The following is a 9,089-nucleotide window of genomic DNA, read 5'->3' on the forward strand; positions in this document are numbered from 1 at the left end:
TTTTTTTTTTTTTTTTTTGGAGAGACTGGAGGTATGCCCTTAACCCCGGCCTCTGTGACTGTGCCCTGATCTCATGTCTCCTACTGTCCGGACTTTTCCTTTACCCCAACCACAGCCTGGTGGCTTAGCCCTGCCAGGGAAATCTCCCTCCTTGCTGCTGAGAACTAGGACCCTTTTTCCTGCCAACCTGACCCTGTTGGCACCCTACCACTTCACTTGGTTGGTAGAGACCGGCAGACCCAGTGGGTCTCTGGCCTATACTGGACCCACTCTCATGTCCCCACGTCCTCCTCTTCTTTTGTTACATTCTGTCAGCCCCTCCAGCAAGTCAGCCTCAGGCACTGAGAAGAAAAATTCAGGATAAGAGACGACAGAGAGAATTTAGCAGAATTGGCCCAACAAGTAGGAACAGCAGCCATTCACCTCAGTCCGGGATCAGCAAACTACAGCCCAGGGTCCAGATCCAGCCTCCAGCCTGTTTTCGTAAAGTTTTATTAGAACACAACTGCGCCCACTCATTTACACATAGTCTGGGGCTGCTTTCCCCCTACAACAACAGCAGAGTTGAAGAGCTGTGACAGAGAACGTATAAACCATGAAGACTACAGTAGTTACCATCTGGTTCTTTGCTGAAAAGGTTTGCCAACCCCTGACATAGGTGAAGGCCACCGAGGAGCACTAAGCTGAAACTCTTGCACAGATATATTTTCCCTACCGCCTTGGAGGGGTTTGAATTTCATCATTAGTGCGTCCTCATCTGTAAAATGGGATCATGATACAATATACCTCAGAGGGTTGTTGAGAGGATATAAAAAAAGAAAATCATGCAAGAAAAGAGCTTAATGCAATGCCTGGCATATGGTAAGCACTCAAAGTTATTGATTATTATTTTTATTCTCATATGAAAGCCCAGAGAAGTAAAGCAACTTGCCCAAGGTCATAGAGCTAGTAAGGAGCAGAGCCAGGACTTGACCCCAGGTGGACTAACCCCCAAGAGCACGCTCCCAATCACTGCCCATATTAACTCCTGCTAACCACACACCAGCCCCAGGAAGCAGCCGTTGATAGCAGCACAGAGACCAGGGAGAGTACAACAAAAACTCTACCTATTTAATCCTTATTAGGCCAGCACTAGTTACTGGCTTCAAGAGGGCCAAGGAAAAGACTCTGTTTCCCTTCCCTCCTGGAATTGTAATGGTTTCAGAGTGTGAACAGAACATTCTGAGATTCCCAAGGGTGGAATGGGCCAAAATCTCCAAATGCATAGATTCCGTTCTCACCAATTTTTCACCATGTGCACGCCTCTTACTAGTTGGTGACCTTGGACAAGTTATTAAACCTCTCTGAACCTCTGTTTTTCCTTATCTGTAAAATGGAGCTGCTCTACCCATCTCCCTGGGGTGATGGAAAGCTCAAATGGGCTGAGAACTGTGATGGTGCTTGGGAGACTGTACTGGAATCTGTGGACCTCTGGGAAGACTGGTGCCACCATATGAAACCCACACAAAGGGACAGCTCCCAGCTGCAGGCTCATTTGGTTTTTCTCTCAGCCAGTCCTTCAGAAACAAGATCTACAAGACCCATGGGATTCAAAACCTGGCCACTAGCCAAGGATGTCCAGTCTCCAATGTCTACCTTTTCTTTGCAAGTCATGCCATTCTGCCTGACTCAGGATGTTTTCAGCAAATCTCTTCCCTGAATGTCTCATCTGAGGCCAATTGGTTGCAGCAACTTCATCTCCATTTCCAAGCTACAACAGGCCAAATTGGATTGGCTTGGAGAAGACTGGTTATCCACCAAGATGCTTTAATGAGTTGGGATTGAAGGGTCTCTGGCATTAATTGGACAATGCAGATCATTTATTATACCTCTTTAATAGAATTAATTTGCAAATATGTATGTTGGGCAAATTGGGTGTTTTGATAGTAATGGTAGGTGGTTACCAACAATGAAAGGATTTTTTGAAAGTCACTGGAATAGTACCAAAGCATGTTTTGGGAGATGGCTCGGGTATTATTAATAAGAGGCTGGCCGGTTCCTTCCACCGACAGGAGCAGGAAGCAGTGAGCCTCTCGGGAAGGGGATTCAACCGCGGTAGCCGCCATTGTTGAGTGTCTACTAGGTACTAAGCACGTCACTTATCTTTTCTTCTCTTAACCTCCCCCCATGAGCTGGGTATTATTATTATTCCCATTTATTCCCAGGTGAGCAACTGAGACCCAGAGCTTAAATGACTTATCCAAGGTCATACAACGCTAGGGCTAGAAGGTCTTCAGACTCCAAGTCAGAGCGTCATTCAATACGAGTTCATTTCTCTTCCCTTTCCTTAGTTAACATCCTTTTGGTTAAAATATGCTAGGAGCAATGGGATAGACAAATCTGAGGCAGCTCAATCTTCTTGGCCTCTCTGTTTATTGATCATTTTATCATAAATTTGCATCAAGCCACTTGATCCGACAAAGGCATTTCCCCCCTTGGTTTGGGAATGCATTTATATGAAAAAAATTATACATCTGTGGAATTAAATCACATTTAATACGCGAGTTTTATGGAGAAGAATAAAATTTTATGAACTAAAGACTGTGATGATGAACTCTGTTAGACTGGGGCCTTCTGAGCGCTAACTCGGCCCTCTGCAGTCGGAGCTGCCTAATGATCATCATAGCTCCCACGTCTGAGGGCTTACTGTATGTCAGGCTCTGCAGATACAGTAATCTCCTTGAATCTTCACAACAATGATGGGAGGCAGGCCCTTCTATTATTAACCCCACGTTACAGATGAGGAAAACTGAGGCACAGAGAGATTAAGTATTTGCCAGAGTCACTCAGTAAGAAGTAGAGCATAATTTTAATCTAGGCATGTTTGACTCCAAAGCCCAGGTTCTTTCTATTACAGAAACCCATTGTTGTTGAGTAGATTCGACTCATGGAGACCCTATAGGACACAGTAGGGTTTCCAAGGCTATAAATCTTTACGGAAAGGAGACTACCACATCTTTCTCCCATGGAGTGGCTGGTGGGTTCGAACCGCCAACTTTTCAGTTAGCAACTGAGTGCTTAACCACTGTGCAACCAATACTGTTCATAAAAAGCAAAGGTGGAGTCCTTTGCTACTCACCTGACCAGTAAAGTAACTGAGAGTCATTTAGACCAGTGGTCACCAACTAACAGCTGCTGGCTGAACCCAGCCCACAGAGCATCCGGTTTGATGAACTTGAGTTTTTAACTTCTGCTTTGGGTTGGGTACCTCAGTGGAGCTTGTGGGCCCCAGTTTGACTCCACCATTGCCCTTGTCTCCCAAGCAGGGAGAACCTAAGAGCCTCCAGACAGAAATCCTGTCACCTGGGGGTTGGTTTACAAGGCCCACGGGCTTCAGTCATTCACTTGCAGGCCCTGCAGCAGGCTGTCAACCTGGTTTAGGCTGACCCTCTCATTTTATAGACCCCGGGAGGGGAAAGGGTTTACCCAGGGTCACTCAGCAAGCCCATGGCAAACCAGGACTCAGCAGGCCACACTCTCAGCCCCCGGCACTGCCAGAGGCCCAGGCCCTGCCCTCCACACCTGTCGGCTGTCAGTCCCCAGCGTGTTTCAGGTGAAGCTGCCTCTCCAGCCCCCATGGTCCCGGTTTTTTTCCTCTGAGGGAGGCTGAGGTCAGGCAGGTGGAGTAAAGTGAGCCCCTGGCCCCTGCTCTTCCCTGAAGGCAGCTCAGGACATTTTCGGAAGCCTCAGGTTTGGCTCTTTCGGGAATAAAGAGCTGGCTTTTAATCATGCAACCCAGAAGGCTGGCCCCTCAGGCAGGCCTGAGGAGAGGGATCCTCCCAGGGCTGCCTGGCAGACGCCCTGATTTCCGCTCCTTCAAGTGGCCACTTGGAGAAGAAAGGAGCCAGCAAGTAATCAAGCATGAAGGACAGGAGAGTTCTTCAGGTGAGGACAATCACGCTGCCCAGCTGTGGGGCGGTGGGGGGTGGCTCTGCAGAGGGGGGTTGGGCCGGTTCCAGACAGTGGGTGTACCCAGAGCCTTAGGCTTGGAGCACTCAGCGCTGACCCAGCTGGGGGATGCAGACAGAGGGACACACGCCCAGGCCTAGCAGCCAGGTCAATTGGGGTTGGAATCAGGACTTTCTCCTTGAACTACTCTGGCTGCGGGCAAGTCAGTTAAACTCTTTAAGCCTCAGTTTCATCAACTGCAATATGGAAATGATAACTCCTCTCTCCTCATGTTTTGGTAAGTCCCTGGGTGGTGCAAGTGGTTTGTGCTCGACTACTAACCTTAAGGTTGGCGGTTCAAACCCACCCAGAAGTGCTGTGGAAGAAAGGTCTGGTGACCTCCTTCCCGTAAAGATTACAGCCAAGAAAACCCTGTGGAGAAGTTCTACTCTGTAACACATGGGGTCACCATGAGTCGGAATCGACTCGACAGCAGCAGGTTTGGTTTTTTGGAGTGTTTTTGTGACGAGTACATGAAAAGATATATGCCAGGTACTTAGAGCAAGGAGGGAGACACAAACAGGAATGACAGCCAATAGCAGCTGACCATTGTGCGCACAGGCAGCCGCTCACTCTTCACGCCGCAGCCTGATGGGACAGATGGTGTTGTGCTGACGCTCACTCACAGCTTGCCATGGGAATCTGGCTCCGACTCTTGGAGTGCAGCGGCCTGTGCTGCTGGGCGGCGTGTGATGACTCAGCTCTCCCTTCTCTGTGTGAATGAGCAGCTGGGAAATCCGCCTCCATCTGGCGCGTTAGGTCATCATTTGGACCCCACATGGTGCGAACACATCATTGTGTTTGTAATGGGGATAATGTTTTGAAAATAATTAATGGGTACGTTCTTTATTCTCCAGGAAACCGCGTTCCCCAGTATAGCTCCACGGACCGTGTGGCGCCTTCAGGGCCCTTCAGGCAGGAGGAGGAAAAGATGCAGGGGAAGTCCTACCAGACAGGGTGAAGGAGCAGAGAGCAGACCTCTTCCGGAACCTGGTGGATTGTTGGTGAAAAGGAGAGAAAGGCTGCATAGGGCTGAGAGGCTAGATGTGATGTCCTCACCTTCCCTCCTGGGGGTAGGGATGCTGTAGAAATGCCCGGACTGGCCGCAGGTAGCCCAAGAACATAGTGGCCCCTCAGCCTCCGGAAGCCCCCCAGCTGTGGGCAGCCTTGGCAGAGTGCTGGCACAGCCCTCCCCGGCCTTGAAGGAGGGTGCAGGAGTCCAGGAGTTCTTGGGCCTGGAGAGGAGGCCTGCGGGTGCTGAGAGGGCAGGGAGACCAGCAGGGGCCGTGGCCAAGAAGAGGAGACAGCTATGGAATGGACACTTGCAACTGGGGTGGGGGGGAGCGCAGCTCATCACCCTAAAAGGCCAGAAGGGCCCAGGCACACCCCCAAAGTCACCTGTCCAGGAAGCAGAGATCTGTGGAGACCCAGCAGACATCACGTGGTCAGAGACTGGCTCCCCCAGAGATTCTAGACACCTGCTCAGGTGCACACCCAGGTGCCCCCTAGAGGGAAGCAGGTCCAGGGAGGAAGTCTCCAAGGCTGAGCATTTGTCCAAAAGAGATGGAGCCATCCAGAAGCAGCGAGGGGAACTAGAAGAGGCTGCCATGTTAATTTGCAAATTCAGGTTTTCTCCCCACCACACTCGATGAGGTGGGAGCTCAGAACAGTTATGTGAAATAAAATGCTGTGTTCTTTTCTTTATGCTTGGGTAGCCTGTGTTAATTTTATAATCCACTCTTAACTCATTCATTCACTCAACAAATATGTATGGTGCCAAGCCTGTGTTGAGTGCCGGGGATTTGGCAATGAGTAGAACTGAAAGCCAGAGAAGGCTTGTCTTCTCACGGACCTTACGTTCTCATGGGAGGAGAATCATGACACAGATGCAGATCAAGGGCTCCCCAGTGGTGAGGGGCAATATCGAAGACACTCTAGGGTGGGGGCCTAGGGAGCGACTGTTGTTGTCTTGTGCCTTTGGATCGGTACCAACTTATGGCGACCCTGTGTGTGGCAGCGTTGAAGCTCCGTAGGCTGTTCTTGGCTGTAGTCTTTACAAAAGCAGATTGCCAGGCCTTCTTTCTGTCAATGGTGATGCTGCATGGGTTTGAATCACCAACCTTTCAGTTACCAGCCAAAGCATTTGTGCCACCAGGGACCTTACAGAGAGTGACTAGGGATGGCCCGAGAAAGCCCAGAGGTAGTTGGAGGAGGAGTACTTGCCAAGGCCTAAAATGGAAAGGGCTGGCCTAGGAGAGGGACAATAGCAGGAAGGCCAGGGTGAGCTGAGCAAGGATGTCACGGGGAGAGTGGCAGGAGACGAAGTGGGGGACAGCATAGGCCACATCAGGGAAGTCCTCATGAGCCAGGGTGAGTTCAGCTTTTAAGGCTGAAGGAAGCCATGGTAAGTTTTAAAATGTCCTATCTGATTTATGTTTCATAAGATCACTCTATGGAGCCCTGGTGGTGCAACGGTTAAACACTTGGCTGCCAATTGAAAGGTTCCACCAGCGAAAGAGTCCACCAGTTTGAATCCACCAGCAGCACCGCAGGAGAAAGACCTGATCATCTGCTCCCGTAAAGATTACAGCCTAGAAAACCCTATGGGATATTTCCACTCTGTCACATGGGGTCGCTATAAGTTGAAAATCGACTCAAGGACACACAACAACAACAAAATTACTCTGGTTTTTTGTTTTTTAAAAAATTTCATTGTGCATTAGGTGAGAGTTTCCAGGGCAAATTAGTTTCTCATTCAAAAATTTATACACAAATTGTTTTGTGACATTGGTTGCAATCCCTGCAAAGTGTCGGCACTGTCCCCCTTTCCCTTTCCACCCTAGGTTCCCCATGTCCGAAATGTCCAGTTTTCCTGTCCCTTCCTGCCTTCTTGTTTTTGCTTTTGGGCAGGTGTTGCCCATTTGGTCTTGTATACTTGATTGAACTAAGAAACGTGTTCTTCATGTGTGTTTTTGCGTTCGTGTTTGTTACTGGGAGTGGCTTCAGTTCTGAATTAGCAGGGTGTCCAGGGGCCGTAGTCTCGGGAGTTCCTCTGGCATCTGTCAGAACAGTCAGTCTGATCTTGTTTTGTGAATTTGAATTTTGTTCTACATTTTTCTCCCACTCTGTCCGAGACCCTTTATTGTGATCCCTATCAGAGCAGTCAGTGGTGGTAGCCGGGCACCATCTAGTTCTTCTAGGCTCAGGCTGGTGGAGGCAGTGGTTCACGTGCTCCATTAGTCCATTAGGAGTGGGATATTGCTGGACGTGTGGTATTTCTGTTTCTAGCTTTTTAAGGAGGTGCCATATCATTTTTCATAGTGGTTGTACCATTTTACATTCCCACCAGCAGTGCATAAGAATTCCAGCCTTCCCACAACCTCTCCAACATTTGTTATTCTCTGTTTTTTCGATTAGTGCCAATATTGTTGGTGTGCGATGGTATCTCATTGTAGTTTTGATTCGCATTTCTCTAATGGCTAATGATCGCAAGCATTTCCTCATGTGTCTGTTAGCTGCCTGAATGTCTTCTTTGGTGAAGTGTCTACTCATGTCCTTTGCCCATTTTTTAACTGGATGATTTGTCTCTTTGTTGTGAGGTATTGAAGTAGTCTATAGATTTTAGAGATTAGACCCTTGTCAGATATGTTGTAGCCAAAACTTTTTTCCCATTCTGGAGGGTCTCTTTTTACTCTTTTGGTGAAGTCTTTTGATGAACATGGTATTTAATTTTTAGGAGCTCCCACTTATCTAGTTTATCTTCTGGTGTTTGTGCATTGTTAGTTACATTGTATATGCTCTTTATGCCATGTATTAGGGCCCCTAACATTATCCTTATTTTTTCTTCCATGATCTTTATCATTTTAGGTTTTACATTTAGATCTTTGATCCATTTTAAGTTAGTTTTTTACATGGTGTGAGGTATGGATCCTGTTTCATTTTTTTACAGATGGACATCCAGTTTTGCCAGCATCATTTGTTAAAAAGACTGTCTTTTCCCATTTAGTGGATTTTGGCCCTTTGTGAAAGATCAGCTGACCATAGGTGGATGGGTTTATGTCTGGGTTCTGGATTCTGTTTCATTGGACTATGTGTCCGTTGTTTGTACCAGTACCAGGCTGTTTTGACTACTGTGGCTGTATAGTAGATTCTGAGATCAGGTAGTGTGAGGCCTCCTACTTTGTTTTTTCTTCAATAATGCTTTGCTTATCTGGGGTCTCTTTCCTTTCCATATAAAGTTGATTAGTTTTTCCGTCTCATTAAAGAATGCTATTGGTGTTTCATTGAGATTGCATTATATCTGTAGATTGCTTTGGGTAGGATTGACATTTTCATAATGTTGAGTCTTCCTATCCATGAGCATCGTATGTTTTCCCATTTATTTGGTACTTTTGGTTTCTTGCAATAATGTTTTGTAGTTTTCTTTGCTTACTCTGGTTTTTGTGGGACTGGATTGTGGGGGCAGCAACAGTGGAAGCAGAGATGAGGTAGGGCTGTCACTGTAGTCCAAGTGAGTAACAGTGACTTGGGCTGAGGGCAGATGCTGAGTTAAGCACATGATGTTAAGGTGTTTTAGAAAAAGAGTTGATAGGACTTATTGATTTATTGGCCATTGGTCCAAGGTAAACAGGAATAAAGAATGGCTGTCAGGGCTTGCAAGGGCTGAAGAATGGTGGTGGACACTGAGGCCATGCATGGACAGGAGGAAGACTGGATGACAAAGAGGTCATGGAGGGAGAGCCATGAGTTCTGTTTGGCTCCAGTAAGTTGCCTATTTACGTGAGGCATGTTGTTGTTGGGTGCTATGGAGTCAATTTTCAACTCATAGCAATCCCGTGTGTTACAGAGTAGAACTGCTCCATACAGTTTTCTTGGCTATAATCTTTATGGTAGCAGATCACCAGTTCTTTCTCCTGCAGAGCCACTTGGTAGGTTTGAACCTCCAACCTTTTGGTTAGCAGCCAGGCTCTTAACCATTGTGCCACCTGGGCTTCTTACATGAGGTAGGCAGTTGGGTATACTCAAGTCTGGAGATCTGTTGGGGAGTTGGGACTGGAGGTATACATTTGGGAGTCATCTGTATTTGATGGAATTTAAAGCCA

The sequence above is a fragment of the Trichechus manatus genome, unplaced genomic scaffold, assembly GCF_000243295.1.
Source record: "Trichechus manatus latirostris isolate Lorelei unplaced genomic scaffold, TriManLat1.0 scaffold00045, whole genome shotgun sequence".
Taxonomy (NCBI): Eukaryota; Metazoa; Chordata; class Mammalia; order Sirenia; family Trichechidae; genus Trichechus; species Trichechus manatus.